The 16,739-nt window shown below is 40.7% G+C and overlaps 1 protein-coding gene across 1 annotated transcript in view; it reads right to left on the bottom strand.

Moving 5' to 3' along the window:
* Nucleotides 1-16,268, bottom strand: part of HNF4G (hepatocyte nuclear factor 4 gamma) — a 77,272-nt gene extending 61,004 nt beyond the window's left edge. The window contains exon 1 of the mRNA XM_034763155.1: nucleotides 15,987-16,268. The gene's annotated coding sequence lies outside the window, so the exon portion shown is untranslated. The remainder of the gene's footprint in view (nucleotides 1-15,986) is intronic.
* Between the last annotated feature and the right edge of the window lie 471 nt (nucleotides 16,269-16,739).

The following is a 16,739-nucleotide window of genomic DNA, read 5'->3' as shown; positions in this document are numbered from 1 at the left end:
AGTTAACTCTGGATTGATTTTTTTGAACTAACAAAAGTTCAGAAAAACATAATAGAGATGCGAGTGACTCCAAACATGGTAACGATGAAGGGTTAGAAAAGAAAAGGAAACATTCGGCCTTCAATTAATGATATGATTTGTCGGAAGTATGGGTTCATTGCAAGTGAGGATGCAGAATGCCTAAAAACTCTGTTGTGTGTGGCATGACTCTGAGCAATAATGCTATGAAACTTTCAAAAATGATTTGACACCTTGAAACCAAGCATCCAAATTTAAGAGAAAAGCAGTGGAATTCTTCCAACGGAAGTGGGATGAAGAGAAGGGGCAAAAGAAAATACTGCACACCGCTGTAACATCAAATGAAGGTATGTTAAAAGCATCATATCTGCTGTCCCTACACACAGCTAAATGCAAACTGCCATTTACAGTTGATGAAGAACTAATCATGCCTTCCGTAATAGATGCCCATTGCAAAGTCTTGGGTGATTCAGCTGCCAAAAAAGTGAGTTGCGTTCCACTGTTAAATGATACTGTCTCATGTCAAATCACTGATATAGCAGAAGATATTGAAGCTCAGTTGATAGAAAGGGTGAGAATGTCAAGCTCATCTGCAATTTAGTTGGATGAGTCAATGGACTTTTCTAACACAGCATGTTTTGATGCCTATTAATGCGCATTTCACGAAGATCTACTCTGCTGTGAAAAACTGCCAGATAACACAACAGGTGCTGAAATCTTCTGGGTCCTACAAGTATGTCACAGGACATGGACTTCAGTGGGACTGCTTGCACTGGAATTTGCACTAACAGAGCGGCCACAATGACATGGAGACATTCAGGGTTAGTGGCGAGAGTGATGGAATACTGCTTCATTCTTCAAAAGGTCTTGGCAGTCAAGAAATTGTCTCGAGAGTTTAATGATGTCCTCTGTATAGCTGTTAAAATCGTGAATTTAGTGAAAGCAAATGGACTCAATTCTCACATCTTTGCTACAATGCGTGAAGAAATGGGGTCCAAATACCATCATTTACTCTTATACGCTGAAGTGCAGTGGTTATCACATGGCAAAGTATTAAATCGAGGGTATGAATTGCAATGTGAACTGGAAGCCTTTCTGTCTCAAAAGAAGTCTCCTCTGGCAGCATACTTTCAGGACTTACAATGGCTTGCCAAGCTTGCATATTTGGCAGATATATTTGTTCACTTCAATCAGCTCAATCTCTCTATGCAGGAAAGTATGTTGAGTATTTTTGTATTGGCTGACAAGATCACAACCTTTAAAAAAAAAAAAAAAAAAAGCTCTAACGCTGGTAAGAAAGAGTTGGGTACAATTGTTATGACATGTTTCCATCTTTTGCATTTCTGGCTATTGATGACAGTAAAGACGTGGATCTGCCTCTCCTAGTTGAAATAACTGCATCCCATCTAAAATCAACTCTCCAAAAGTTCAAGAACTATTTCCCATCAGACTCTGATCCACAGAAAGGAAAGCAATGGGCACCTTGTGATCCATTCTCCTCTCTAGAAACTGAGACCTCTCTGTCACCATCATTGGAGGACAAGTTGCTGGAACAGTCAAGTAATGAGGGTCTGAAGTTACAGTTTCATGAAGTAACTCTACCTATTTTCAGGCTCAAAGTCAGAAGTGAATACCCACAACGCAGTGAACTTGCTATCAAAACTTTGCTCCTGTTCCACGCCACAGATCTTTATGAAACTGGATTTTCAGTGATGACTGCAATGAAAACAAAATACCGCAAATGGTTGCGCATTGGAAATACGCTCCTAGTATCCTTCATCCCAAGACTGAAAGACTTGTGTCTACAAGACAGGCACAAATATCTCATTAACAGAATGGTGAGTGAACCCATCTGATTTTGTATTATTTTTTAAAATTAAATCAACGCAATTATCTCTAATGTACAAAATGAGATATACCGTTGTAGACAAAATTATTAGTACCCTTTATTTGAAACAATGTTTAAAAATCAGGTTAACAATTTCATATCACATAATTGGTTGAACTGGACTTTATTTTAACAAATAAATAGAACTGGAGTAGTGGCCCTGTGTTGGTAAGCAAGTAAGAAATGCCTTACATACAGATAGTACAAAAAAAGAATGCCTGGCAATACTGAAAAAAACAGCAAAAATACCAGTGAAATACTGTTCTTTTTTTTTTCTCCCCCTCTCAAATGGTCCATGATAGTTTTGGAAAGCAGCCAGACAGTTCCTGGTATCAAAAAGGATGAGAAACACTGCTCTACACAGTGTATGCTTCATATCAAATTCAGTGCTGATGTACGCTGTGCCATCCCAGCCAAATATTTTAATTGCACAGTATGAAAGTTAGCAGTGAATTAAACTCACTGTTCTGCACACTGATTATGAGTTAATGGCAAATGAAGGGCCTGATTCCTCACACTGTTGTACTGTTTTACACTGGCATATCTCTATTGACATCAGTGGATTTATGTCAGCCTAAAATCAGTGTAACGGAGTTAAGTATCGGGGGTAGCCGTGTTAGTCTGTATCTACAAAAACAACAAGGAGTCTGGTGGCACCTTAAAGACTAACAGATTTATTTGGGCATAAGCTTTCGTGAGTAAAACCTCACTTCTTCGGATGCATCCGAAGAAGTGAGGTTTTTACTCACGAAAGCTTATGCCCAAATAAATCTGTTAGTCTTTAAGGTGCCACCAGACTCCTTGTTGTTTTTGTAGATACAGACTAACACGGCTACCCCCGATACTTAACTCCGTTACACTGATTTTAGGCTGACATAAATCCACTGATGTCAATAGAGATATGCCAGTGTAAAACAGTACAACAGTGTGAGGAATCAGGCCCTTCATTTGCCATTAACTCATAATCAGTGTGCAGAACAGTGAGTTTAATTCACTGCTAACTTTCATACTGTGCAATTAAAATATTTNTAAAGACTAACAGATTTATTTGGGCATAAGCTTTCGTGAGTAAAAACCTCACTTCTTCGGATGCGTCCGAAGAAGTGAGGTTTTACTCACGAAAGCTTATGCCCAAATAAATCTGTTAGTCTTTAAGGTGCCACCAGACTCCTTGTTGTTTTTGTAACAGAGTTGAGAATCAGGCTCAGTGATCCCCAAATGACGATAAATATTAATAGCAACGTATTTTAGCTTAACACAGATGTTCATACAAAGGAAAAAAATATATGTTTTTACTAACCAAAAGCAGAGGTCTCTGACACAGTTAAAATGGCAGACTACTTTCCACTTTTTGAAAAACCTCAGCTCAAAATACAGTACTTAGAACAAAATTATTTATTTTTCCACAACTGAGAGATTTTATTATTAATAAGGTTATTTCTATTATGTTTTTCCAAAAGCTCATATTAGATCACAGTAGAAAACGCCAGTATTCTATAGTGAATATTTAGGGTAATTTTCCACTCTTATACCAGTTTTACACTGGTGTGATTCCATTGGTGTAACCCAATGGAGAATCAAGGCCAGCAGACTTAGCAGTATGCTACATATTGATGATGTCTCACTTCCACACAAATGCAGACTTCTGTCTCTTTGTATTGTGTAGATTTTTCTCAATTTTACAGCATACATCCTTTGTTACTGCTTCCTCATCGGGAAATTGGCAATTGTTCGTTGCTGGGTATTTGGTTTTCATCTGGTGGTGATTCCTCCTCCACTATGGAGCCCTGCAAGGCATTCTCAGTCTTTTTCCTCTTGAATATGTACAATGGTGGATTAGCCACTAGGCTAACACGGTCTGTGCCCAGGAGCCCTGGTCAATTGGGGGGCCCCTAGAAAAATGGGCGCCCCCGCAGCTAACCCATTCCATCCACCTGCCTGGTGCTCCTGCTGGGGAGCAGGGTCAGTGGGGGGGGGGACTTGTCCCCTCTACCTGCCACTCCAGTTGGGGAGCTGGGGAAGCCCCCACATCCCAACCCCACTCCCCAGCAGGAGCGCTGTGCAGTGGGGGAAGACCCCGCGCCCTGACCCAGCTCTCTGGCAGGAGCACTGGGTGGGTGGGGTAGCCCCCTTGCCCCAACCCAGCTCTCTGGCAGGAGTGACGGGAGGACTGCAGGCAGAAGGGGTGGAGAGCCCCCCCCCCCGACTTGCTCTTGCCCAGGGCCCTACAAACCCATAAACCTTGTCTCTTCTGATCATTATCTTACTACCTTTTCTTGGACATTTCAACTGCAGCCATCAGTGCTCTTCCTATAATTTTAACCATTGCTTTTGCTCTGATGACTATCAACTATACATATATATTCTCTCTCTCTCTCCACCCTCCTCCTGTCCAATTCAAATAAATGTATGGCTTCCTTTCAGCTTCCTGTGACAAAATGTATCAGATGTGTGTCCCAAAACAGTTTCATCTCCTTTATTTCTCTTCTCTTCTTTTTGATTTGCTTCCACTCTCTGTAATGTTAGTGTCATGCTTGACCTTTTCTTCTCTTCCCACATCTCCTCTGCTTGCAAATCTGCTTTCTGCATTCCTGGAACATTGAACTTGAACACCAATTGCCTCCATCTCTGCCTTCAACTCTGTTCACCCTGACTATTGTAATTCTGTGGCCTCCAAACCCAAGCTCCCCGACTTCAGCATGAACAGACTGCTGTTAGTCACCCTCTCACATGTACAAAGAATCACAACCATATCACTGCCATCCTAAAATGACTCCACTGGCTCCCCATTCATTTCAAGATCCAGGTTAAAAAGGTCTTGCTGATTTTTAAAACACTCAGTAGGCTTGCTCCAGTCTCCTTGATCTGATTTCTCTCTAATTCCTCTCTGTTTCCAATACTTCTCTGGTCTACCACTGGTCTCCTTGGGTCCCCTCACACTATCACAGACAGTGTGGCCCCTGCTACACCCTTGGAAAGGGTACAATGCATGCACTTCTGCTTAGCCAGCTCATTTCTGTACTGTTGGTGCCACAGACCCACTCTTGCCCACTCCGTTATGGACAGGCTACAACAAATGTCGGCAGGAGCCTTGAACAAACCTTGCATTCAAAGGGCAGGGAATGAGGTTGTGACTGGAACCAGGAGACAAAACATGGAAAGAATTCTCTTCCAGCATTCCTCCTGGATCTCTTCCCTTCCTTTTCTAAAGTGGGCACTTAGCAGCAGTTCTAGGGCAGCTGATAGCAGCACTGTTCTGCCACAATAGGAACAACATGGCATTCTGCAGTTTCTCATGCTGCTGCTAACAAGTTGCTACTTTCTCCATCTTCCCTGCAACGGCTGACTGGCTGCTCAAAAACAGTCAGGTATCTATGACCAGCTTATGCCACACAAAAAATATCTTATATGTAGCTGTACACCTTAGCTATTTCTTAATACACCTCTACCCTGATATAACGCGACCCGATATAACACGAATTTGGATATAACATGGTAAAGCAGAGCTCCGGGAGGGTGGGGCTGCGCACTCCAGCGGATCAAAGCAAGTTCGATATAACACGGTTTCACCTATAACACAGTAAGATTTTTTGGCTCCCGAGGACAGCGTTATATCGGGGTAGAGGTGTACCAATTCCTAAAGTGACTGTCGCACACATACAGCTTGAGACAACTATGACAAGACTATTTAGGTATGATTGTAGCTGTCAGTCAATGGAAAAATATTTGTAGAAAAATCAAGATTTAACATTACATTAATTAAGGGTGCTTTTTTAAAATTATAACACTGTAGATTTGTTTTCCTCTTTGGGAAGTGTATGTGAACTGTGGAAAGCTCAACACTGCTTAGAACACTCAAGTGTGCTAAGGCCCAAATGTGGGATGCAATGTGTGACAAAATAAGGAAACACAAAAACAGGCAGGAAACTTAAAATGCTGTAGGATTTGTTCCTTCAATAACTCTGCCACCTCAGCTTTATGATTCTTTATTGTCAATGTAAATAATTGTCAACAATGAAAATCATGGGATATCTAATTTATGTTGAACATAGATCATTTTGGGATTAAAATAAATGATGTCCCTAGAAATGAGGTAAAATGAGAGGTATGTTACCAAGTACCAGATTATCCAACCAGCTCAGCCAGGGTTTACTTATTTTAAACGGGTCACGTTATATTGGGGTAGAGGTGTATTAAGAAATAGCTAAGGTGTACAGCTACTTATAAGATATTTTTTGTGTGGCATAAGCTGGTCATAGATACCTGACTGTTTTTGAGCAGCCAGTCAGCCTTTGCAGGGAAGATGGAGAAAGTAGCAACTTGTTAGCAGCAGCATGAGAAACTGCAGAATCCCAAAATAGGAGATTTTTATTGTCTCCGTTGTCATTCTTAAAAATAAAAATCAGTTGGGTAAACAAAAATAGGGTTTTAAGGTAAAACATGACATTTTACTGACTCTAATAGAGCATAGATATGCATATAATTTAAAAATGCATCAGTTTTAAGTAACTTTGTGGTAATAATCAAACATTTACTAAAAATAATATCTTTTTTCTTATAAGCATAATTAGATATTACTGCATATGGTTTGGTATTGCTGCACATCTCAACACACTGAAAAATAGACATCACCATATTTATAAAGCATACTTAAGCCCCTTCGTTTTCTGTTTAAATCCCGGGTTTTAGAAAAAGTATTTTTTTTTCAATTTTAATTCAAGTATATAAAAAATAACTTATTATTTTATTAGAAAAATACAATACATTTCATGAGATATATGTATTACAATAATACATTAGTATGTGTATATATGCAAATCTGCCTGTTGAAGTAAAGCTATGTACTGTATTAGTCTAGAAAACGACACACACAATAAACAAACAGGCATGCATGAAAACTCTGAATGTACTGATGAATCTCACACCCACAACGTACACATTTCAAGCTGCTAGCAGATAACGATTTAAACAGGGATCTAACTATTAGGGCCGGCTCCAGGCACCAGTTTAACAAGCAGGTGCTTGGGGCAGCCAAGGGAGAGGGGCGGCACTTGCGGCAATTCGGGGGCGGCAGGTCCCTCACTCCCTCTAGAAGCGAAGGACCTGCCACCGAACAGACGCCACCGATCACAGCTTTTTGTTTTGTTTTGTTTTGTTTTGCCTGGGGTGGCAGAAATGCTGGAGCCGGCCCTGCTGACTATGTCAGATACTAATATCAGAATTAAATGTTTTGTATCAGTGTGAGAAGGCAAGCAACTAGCAATTTCATATTACCCACCAGTTTTACCCCCAACTACGGATAATGCAGAATTCAGACAAACACTGACTCTCATACCTTATCTACACTAGGAAAATTTGTCATTATTTTTCAGCACCAGTGGAATTACATTATTGCTATGAACTATGTAACTGTAACCTATGTTCAGGAACAGTTACATGCTGGTAAAAATGCTTGTGCTTAGTCTACACCAGTGTACCAACTCTAGCGCCAAAAAAATATTCATATATTATCCTCGCGAAAATGCATTCTTACTGGCAGGCATTTCTGGTCCCTTTAGTGTTCTCACATACACCTAGGTCCTTTGGTCTTCTCAAAATCTACATACATGCAACTTCTTTCTTAATATGGCCCATTAGCCTGGATTGTTTCTTAAGGTTCCTAATTCCCTCACAAAACTGAAGGATGAGCCTGTATATACAGCCAGTTCCTCAGACAATGCTTGTTCTCTGCAAACTACAGTCCCAGTCCGGGGGGGAGGGATAGCTCAATGGTTTGAGCATTGGCCTGCTAAACCCAGGATTGTGAGTTCAATCCTTGAGGGGGCCACTTTGGGATCTAGGGCAAAATCAGTACTTGGTCCTGCTAGTGAAGGCAGGGGGCTGGACTCGATGACCTTTCAAGGTCCCTTCCAGTTCTGGGAGATAGGATATCAGATCATAGGTAAGTCATGAAGCAAGAGAATTTAGTCCCTTAAAGACACCATTATCCTCATTTGATGAGGAGGAAATCATAATTGAAAACTAAGAAATCCTGAATAGTTACTGTGGAAAGTAAAGTTATTATCAAGTAAGACAGCTTCCCCAGTGCCTGAGAAAATGCCCTCTACATCACTGAAGGACTACAGGGTAAGTCAGGCTCTTCATCTAGGTGATGATAATGGGGCTACTGTGCTCATCCACAGTTAAATGAACTGTAGTTGTGGGACAGGGCTTAATCCTACAGATATAGTCTGTATACAAAAGTGTACCACACAACCCTCCTTTGGGGCTCTTTGTTATTGGACTGTTTGGTCAGACCTAGAGATGACTAAGGCTTTTCCCCTCAATCACATCGAGCTGAGTGGGAGAAGACTTTTTCCACAGACTGATGATAAAATATAAAAGCTATTACTTTGATTACCCACAGAGATCACAGCCACTGAATAAGAAAATGCCATTTTTATAGTCACTCTTCAGAGCAGAGCCACTCTTCCAGGCCTTCTCCAGCATGTTGGTACCAAATGGTCAACAACCTTTGCATGTCCATTTACCTACATGGTCTTGACTGACTTCTGAATCACCTCAACGTCATGAGGATTTTAACAATTAGGCACATATTTGGCTACAGCTGTTATATGATGATTAGCTACTACCTTGGTGGGAAATAATGAGTCTAGCCTAAAATGTGAAGCAACTAAAGGTGTAGAGTGCCAAGGGTTAAACTATTTGCTGCAGTAGGCTGTTATTATTCTCTGAACCAGTCTGAGCTGTGCTCATTTTCTTCCTGCCAAGGATTTTGCTACATTATATAACTTAATTTTAAAACATTCATTTGACTCTGTGTGATACCATACATACTTGGAGTGATCTTTGCCAGGGTACTGGCAGCGTATTTCATTTTCGAGCTTATTTTTTTCAACTTCAAATACATCTCAGGAAATAAATTACTTGACCTATTAGAGTAAAAGGAGATAAAAACTATTAAATTTTATACGTACAAAACTCATGGTGAAATTTTTGTTAAAATTTGAATTCCTTTTTCAGCTGCTTCCTGCTTTTAGTAACCCACTTAGTGCCTCCTTGTCCTTGGACTATAAATTTACTGATTTAAAGTTTCTCATATTTCTTCATTTTTTTTAAAAGGGCCTTATTGCCTTCCTATTGAAAACAAACAATAATAGAGTAGAATTGCTTGTTCTCAAATTTTGCTATTAGCCAACATATTGTTGAAAATTTAAATTGGGTTGCTGATCTCAGTCAAGTTTCTTGTGGAGAAGTGTCCAAATCATAAAATGCACCATTACATTTTCCTTTGTTGGCAGTTACAGCAGGGTGAAGAAGAAGGACTGACAGCACGAAGATTGAATTACCGTCTTGGCCTTTCCAGCTGAGGACTGAGGCATAGTTTGGAGCAGTATGAAGAAACTTGCACTGTTCCTGCCTATGCTGTATCTACCTTACAAACAGAGGTTCTCATTCTCCAAGGCAACCAATTTGCCATTTCCCCCACAAATACTAGAATTTACCAAAGAAACCACCAACCATTAAAAAAAAATACCCTTTAGTTCTATGGGGTGCTCATCCTCTTAATAAGGCCTGATCCTGTGAAGTGCTGAGTGCCCTCAACTCCTGTTTCTAATCTAGATTAGATCATTCCTCAGGGCAAGGATAATGGCTTTATACTCTATGGTGCTATAGTCAATGTTGAATAATATTAATAAATTGATAAAAGATAGCAGAATATCAAGTCAGTTTGTTTTAAATATGTTGTGAATAATTTGAGAGTAGGTCCTAATTCTACCACACTAAAAAATAAAAATAAAAAAAGTTCACTCCAAAATATCATTTTTCATCCAGAAGCTAGGTAGAATAAACAAATTGAATTCCACATTTTCACATCAATAAATCCTTCATCCCATCCTTAACCCTCACCCCCCTATTTTTCCAGTCATTTCTCATCTGTATCATCTTCTGTGCAAATTCTAATACAGGACCTTCTGTTCCACTTTTGTGTATATTCCTTTTCCTTTTGATAGAATGACTAGACTTTCCTTGTAAGTACACCTTTGTGATGGGGTTATTTATTTATCTACAAGATTCTAAAACAATAAGCAGAATCTGATGCTGATGGTATCTCTTGTCTTTGTTCTTATTATTTCTTTTGTCAACAGCATTGTCATGGCCAAAATTATTCCTGTTATGATACTCTAGTGCTGTGGTTTGAATGTATGTTAGAACAAGTTCTGGCAGTTCAAATCTGTTTGAGGCTAAAAAATGTGTCTACAAGTTCACCTAAACCACGTGTTGCAGTTATATGTTTAATATTAATACAGGAACTCACTGAAGCTCAAAGCAAAGAGCAAGAATAATAGAAAAATATATGAAAGTCAAAAGCAACAACAGAAGAGTAAGAAAAATGTTAAAAGTGAACTGTGACAAGACACTCAGAAGATAGTGAAAGCTTCTTAAAAATATAGTTCTTTAAGAAAGAGTGCAATGCATTTTGGGATCTAAACATCCAAAACAGAAACTAGTAACTGATACCCTAAATAGCGACAGAGAAAACATACATACATATTACATAGGCATCAGCTGTCTGCTCAGCAATTAAAAACAACCATTGCATTTGCATAGTTCAAAAGTAAAAAGATTATTAATTCAGTTTTCCTGGTGGCATGCTCAAAAGTGCAGACTGAAGAGCAACTGAACATCATAAAAAATTACTGAACTGGTAGCCAACCCAAAAGATATCAAATCAATCTAACAGAATCATTGTATGTCTGTCTGATCAAACCCTCCAAAAAGGAAGTCCATTTCCATTAAGAGATTTTAAGAAACCACTCAGTATGATGGCCAGTACTGAAATGGGATAGTAAATGATTTATGTGATTGTAAGGAATTATGGAGGCTTTCCACTAGGCTACCAGTTCAAATCTAGCCCAGGGTAATAGCAAATTAATATCTGGCAACTAATGCCCATTTGGCTGCCTGTATGAAATGAGTTGCTACCAGTATAGTTCTCAACAGATGAATCACCACATTACAAAAACAAACACCACTGGAATCCTTGTCGGCAGTCTTAGCAAAGATGCAACAGACATGAATTTCTCGCCCCTTCATCCTTAGAATGAAGTGTGTTGGTGAGGCAGTGTAGGCAAATTTGTACTGTTGCTCTACCCCACTTTACCTGTTCTTTGAACTAGAAGACTTTAATCTCTCCAGGCAGTTGTCAGTTTGGTATATTTCACATAAGAAATAAAACAATCAATACTGACATACCAAAAGCCATATCAGAAAGACTTGGACACTGAATACCTTTGTTCCCCTGTCCACTTACAGGGCAGTTTAGGCAGGGCTCAGAAACAGACGATTCAATATCATGCAAGAAAGAAAAGGGAGGATCACAGATCTGCACAATTTACTGGGTGATGGATCATTTTAGTGCCACAAGTGGGGTGGTGTTTGGAAGATACCACTGTTTTTGTCCCCCACAGTCAAGAATGAGCCAAACCTGAGGAGCCTAGCAGAGTCCATGGGTATATTCAACCCTCACCAAGGGGGTGCAAGCTCAAGAAATCTGGTGGAGCAAGTAGCAAGACAATCATATTTTAACACTGCACAAACTACTGTGGGCAGTATCTCACTTTGGCAACTCATATGGGCACAGCTTACTTTGTGGGCGGAGCTTAGAAGAGTAAGACCATCTTCCTTCTTCCCCTCCCCCCAACTCACCCCTGTGTTTGGTCAGGTATTTTCACACATGCAGCAAAATAATTAGAAGCCCTTTTTTGTAGTATAAATAAAGACTTTTCAATTAAAATACAAGTTTGGAGCCAAATTTTGCCCCAGTAGGAATAGCTAGTAGGAGCAAAGTTACTTGCAGGTGTCCTCTGCTGCTGGGATCCTGTTGCCCAAAGCAACCATGGAGTAGGGAATATGTGGTTGAATATTCAGAAAGCACCCCTGCCTAGTGGATGCTGCTGCCTGTGTTAGCTGTTTGGAAAGCTCTGGTGAATTACCAAACCTGAATTCCAGCCCCCTTTTTAGAATTGCTGTAAATACTAGATAGAGATCGTTCCCTGTTACTTCATGGGAGATTGGGGCAGAGAATCTGGACTAAGGCTCTAGACTCTTCCCAATGGTGTGCCACAGAGGGAAGGATCTAGCCCTGAGAATTTTAAAATCTTGTGGGCTGCCATGTCATATTGTGAACTAAATCTCATACAATTCATCACCCGAGTTGCAGAAAAATAGTTCAGGAGCTCAAAATAATGAATTCTGTCATTTTCAATAGAAGTGCAAAGGGAGAATTATGAATGAACCTTTTAAAAATACCTATGTGGTGGGAGATTACAAAATGAAAGCAGCATGCTTGCATTTCAATGGCCCAATCCTGAAACCAAGACCTTTCATTTTCAATTAACTTAAATTGACAATTGAAAAAGGTTTGAAAACGTATCCTGGGCCTTTCACTTTGATAGATTTCATCTATGACATTATATACACTATTCCAACATGATTTTTAGTTGTTTTTTTAATTGAAATTTTGAAATGAAAAATAATTGATTGAATCAAAGCGGTTGAAGGATGCATTAAAACATCTCTTATGTGTCAAAAATGGTCTCATTAAGCACACTTTCTGGTTGCTAATGCAAATCATCCCAATTTTACAATGATACAGGATACTTTAAAAAGGTAAAACATGTAGGCGTGATTCTGAATAATGCATAACCCAAACAAGTTCTGTGTAATGTGTGTACCTTTGTTAAATATAACATATATTATGTTACAAATACAATTTGCTTATGGAATGCTTTTTTTATAACAGATATAAAAAAAATCACCATCTATGTTAAGAATTGACAATTTATCACAAAATAATATCAATCTTTACCTTCTAATACAGTCTATATAAACAGTGGAACAATGTAGCCATCAAACGTTATGTATCAGACAGCAACAAGAAGCAGTGTTGTGTAAGAGACAACATATGCAACTCTGCCTACATTTTTCTCCTTAAAGTCACTGTAAACAGCATCTCTTCACCTGCTTTTGAACTTACTTCGGAAGCAAAATTTGGCCTTCCATACAGCTGAGTTGCTCAATTAAATAACAGGTGAAAAGAAATTAGTCAAGGGATCTTTAAAACCTTATAAGCTGTAAATCTAGCTAGCAAAGGGCCCTTACTACTATTGAAAATTAAGGTTGTGTGATCCCTAAATAGCCTAACCAGTAAGGTATCAAATAGCCGATCCACAGGCTCTACTACTGTCTGGTATTGTGCACAGAGGGAGTGAAAGAGGGGGGAAAGGGTATGAAATATACAGTCTAGAGCACAGGTGCAGAAATTAACAAATGGAGTGCAGTTGTCCCTTTTACTTTAAAGAGGTCCAAACCAAAATCTATTTGGCTCAGAATGACAGCATCATATCAGTGATTGATTCTTAACTTAACTATCTGCATATCATATCTATTCTTATTCTTGACCTAACAGATTTTTTTTCATAAAAGCAGCAAATCACAATGTTTTAATGACTACTCAGAAATTCCCCAGATGGAACCACCTTTTTGCAGCAGGTGTTATTAATAAAAATTCCAGTTACTGTGTTATTAATTTTTTGAAGCCTTAAAGAAAAGTTTGATTTTACTGGTGATCTTACATGTTATAAAAGAATTAATAAAAGACTAAGACATCTTTTAGTTTTCTGCATAACTAACAAAAAATGAAGAAGAACATATAATACTGGATATATACATATGCAACATCCAAAAATATGTATTGGACCTCTTTTTCAGGCCCAATACTGAAAAATCTGAGTGCCTGCTGAGAGAGGCAATGGGAGCTGACTCTACTCAAATCATTACAGGATCAGGCTCTTATACACCAAGTCAGTAGAAGATTAAAGTAGCTATTGGTTTTGTAGCTAAACAAATATATTCACCAAAATTCTGAACAAGTCACTTCAAGCAAATTGACATCCAAATTCTCATTTACATTGGTGCACAGCAATGCAACTGAAATCAAATAGGATATGCCACCCCCCCTTCCTTAGGCATAGGACCTGAAGAAGCACGGGGGCAAAGATGTCTTTACACTACCCTGAGACACCCTCATCCTGGTCAGGATCCAAATCAATCTCCAGTAGAAATTAGAGCAGCCTCAGGGCTGATATAATTTATGTCTGACTGTGCACATCCGTAAGGGACTGGTCAAGTAATTGCCAGGTCTCTCTCTCTCTTTCACTCACTCACACACACACAAATCATGTTTCCTTTTCTCTAGCCACACCTTCTATACTGGGGATTACCTTGTGAGGGTGGCATAGAGCTGCTATGTTGGCTCCCATTACCTGGAGATTACTCCTATGCTGAAGAGTATAGTTAGGAAGATGGCTTTGTGGCACAAAAGAGCTGTAGCAAAACAGTGAATTAGGCCTATTAGTTACTCTGGATTTACACTAGTGTAACAAAACAGAATTTGGCCCAGAATGTCCCCTTGCTTATAAAGAATAAGTTTTAGGTAAAGTTATGCTGTGTGCTAAGGAGCCAGTGGAGGAAATTATATGCTCCATATGTGTGAGTTGCAAAAATGAAAGATAACATTCTGAACAAGATAACTGCATTACGATCTTGTCCAACACCTTATATTTTTTTATGTGTATGAGGTGAGCCCCAGGGAGGGCTGGTATGCATCAGTGAGAGAGGAGGAGAGGGACAGGGAACTGAGTACCAGACAATGAATAGCCATTTTAAATGCTTTTTTCCTGTCAAACCTTCGGAGACAGAGAAATGATGGGAAGTGTAGACTGTTACAAAAGACCATTTTAAAGGTTTTCCCATCATTTCTCTCATAATAAAAAGGAAAAATCAACAGTATCTTGTTCATAATAGTCTATCAACACCTGGATATAATTGAATGTTTCAGATTTCTCTTAGGCATGTTGCATAAGCTCCAAAATAGTACTTTTTAGGGACATAGGAATTATTTAGTGCTTTATATTTTCCTCCAATGACTCTTAAGTGAATCCTAAAATCAAGAGATTCAGGAACCTGGAAAACTGTTTAATACAATCAATCTGTCTCACACAATGAGTTTTCAGAAACTCAATTAATAATGTGGATGATGCTTTAAAATAATGTATTAGCTTCATAATATAGATGGGAAATGACAGTAACTCAAAAATACATACTATACAATCAACAGTACAAAAAAGACAGTGTTTAATAGCTATATAATGAAATTTTCCACATTAGCATGGAGATGGAGTATTATTGACCATAGTCAATGTGAAAACCAACTTGAAGAATGGTGTTATTTTTGCTGCACAGTATATGTTGAATAAAATATTTGAGCTTATTTCCCATGCCAACTACCGGGAATGGAAGCCAGTATCATAGACTGCACCATAACTTGTTCTTCCGTCATTTCGACTACAGGCACCGATATGCCCTATGGGTGTGAAATCCAGATAATTCTTTGCTCTTCCCACTCTCTCCCGCCTATGTGACAATGTTTTTACCTTTGAAAAAGAATCGGTGTGCTTTAGAATGCCCTGATAAGGCCCTCCATAATTCCCAAGTGTCATTGTGATCACCAACCCTACAATAACAAACCAGCCCACTTCACGTGTGGTCACGAGATTCAGGCCCGGAACTCAGCAAGGTAACACATTTCCTTTATAAAGCTTCCCCTCTCTTGTTATCAGGGCAGTTCTAGTGTAGAGTCTTGGGAATGCGTTGGCCGTTCTCTCAATATCCCAGTGCCCTCCTGCTTTCTCCCTGCTCGCCACGTTAAACGCCTTGCGGGCCTCCTGCGGCCCAGCCCCCGCAACCTGCAGCGGCACCCTCCCAAAATGGATTTCTTCAGCTCGCCCAGAGGCACGTGACCCGCCCCCTCCGGAAACCATTGTTCTCCCTCGCGCAGCCAGAGCCACTTTTTGCGTTTGCACTTGGCTCCGCTTCCAAGAAGCCCGAGCCAACCAGCAGCGGCGGCGGCTCTTGGGGCGCTGGGCTGGGAACCCGGCTGCAATGTGCGAAGCCAGGGCAGCGGCGTGGCGGGGGAGGGGCGCTCAGTTATTCCCTGCTCACAAGTGAAACTTACCTGCTGGGCACAGATGCGGCTCCGTTGCCTCCCGCGTCGCAGCTCGGCAAGTCAGGGCGGCGGCAGCATCCCCCGGGAACGGCTCCCGGGGGGCCCCTGGTCCTGCTCAGGCCGCGGGAGCTGAGTTGGTTTCGCTGGCAAAGCCTTTACCATATGCTCGAGCGGGGGATATTAACTTTGCTCAATGGCGACAAGGCACCAGGCTGAGCCCGAGCATCAGATCGATTTACTAAACAAACTGAAACGTGGGTGGGGATGTTAAACAGTAACCAGCCGCTTCAAGGAAAACTGAAAGCGGCTCCTGCTGGCTCGGCTGCTCCCACGGCCCGGGCCCTTTCCGCGGGCGGGGCAGCCCCAGCGCCTTGGAGGAAGCGGCTTTCTCGGCCCTAGGTGCTGCTCCTGGCCAGGAAGCCGAGCGAGAAGCTAGAAGCGCTGCACGAAAACCCCAAGCACGTGCCGGGCGTGCTCCTGCTTGCCCCGCCGGACCGAGGGGTAGCCCGGCAGGCGTGGGGTGGGGTGCGTGGCCCCATTGTTCTGAGAGGGCATCCCCCCAACTCAGCCATTCACCCCACTGGCAGCTGAAGCTTCCCCCACACTCCATAGAGCCATGCAGTGGGGCTAGAAGGTGATTGGATTTAAAGGCCATGCTAGAAGGCGTGCACTTTTCCCGCCCTCCGATCTGCACATGCTCAGCAGCCTTGCTGGGGAGAATCCCACTGCCCCCTCCAGCACCTAGTCAATAAAACCCCCTTT

The sequence above is a fragment of the Trachemys scripta genome, chromosome 2 (genome assembly GCF_013100865.1).
Source record: "Trachemys scripta elegans isolate TJP31775 chromosome 2, CAS_Tse_1.0, whole genome shotgun sequence".
In the NCBI taxonomy this organism is placed as follows: Eukaryota; Metazoa; Chordata; order Testudines; family Emydidae; genus Trachemys; species Trachemys scripta.
This window is presented reverse-complemented; position numbering and strand designations above follow the sequence as displayed.